This window comes from Crocuta crocuta, unplaced genomic scaffold (assembly GCF_008692635.1).
Source record: "Crocuta crocuta isolate KB4526 unplaced genomic scaffold, BGI_CrCroc_1.0 scaffold110, whole genome shotgun sequence".
NCBI lineage: Eukaryota > Metazoa > Chordata > Mammalia > Carnivora > Hyaenidae > Crocuta > Crocuta crocuta.
In genome coordinates, this window is record NW_027527386.1 from 2,870,847 (window position 1) to 2,871,517 (window position 671).

At 70.6% G+C, this 671-nt stretch overlaps 1 protein-coding gene across 1 annotated transcript in view; it reads right to left on the reverse strand.

The window, feature by feature from the left end:
* Window positions 1-671, reverse strand: part of GNA11 (G protein subunit alpha 11) — a 7,663-nt gene that overhangs the window by 2,099 nt on the left and 4,893 nt on the right. The gene's annotated exons all lie outside the window — the stretch shown is intronic.

Consider the following 671-nt stretch of genomic DNA (forward strand, 5'->3'; position numbering starts at 1 on the left):
GGGGGGGGGGGGGGGACCCCAGGGACGCCCCCTCACGCAGGCCTGGCCGCAGGATGTGCCGCTGGCTACCCGGAGTTCCCTGTTTTCTATAATGAACAAGGACGCTGTGTTCTAAAAGACCACAGCCGGCCCTGAGAAGGCAGGGGTCCCTGCGAAGGCTGGGGTCCCCGCGAAGGCCAGGGCTCTGTCCTGGCCGGGGCTGCCGCGGGGACTGCAGGGAGGGGCCGGCACTCGGGGTGTCCCAGGCCTGGCGACAGGGCAGGGCTGCCTGGGAAGCGTGCACCCGGGAGACTCCAGAGAGCACAGGTGGATGGCGGATGGGCCAGGGTAACGCTGAACAGGTGGGTCGGTGGTGACAGAAGGGTGGGGACTGGCCGAGGGCCCTGTGAGGGCCAGTCCGGGGAGGGCCGTCAGAGCCGACAGCACCTGGGGCCACAGCCTTACCGGGACGTGAGACCTGCCCCGTATGGAGCCAGGTCTCCTGTCTGGGACCAGCCCCATCTTCTCACACGGGGGCAGTCGGGCCATTACTCTGTGCTGTCCCAGCTCCGCTCAGGGGCCAGACCACAGGCTCAGCGCCAGGCCCGTGGCCTCCCCAGGAGCGCAGGGCCGTGGGGGCGGGGCTGGCGAAAGGGGCGGGGCTGTGGGGCGGGGCTAAGGGGGGTGGGGTG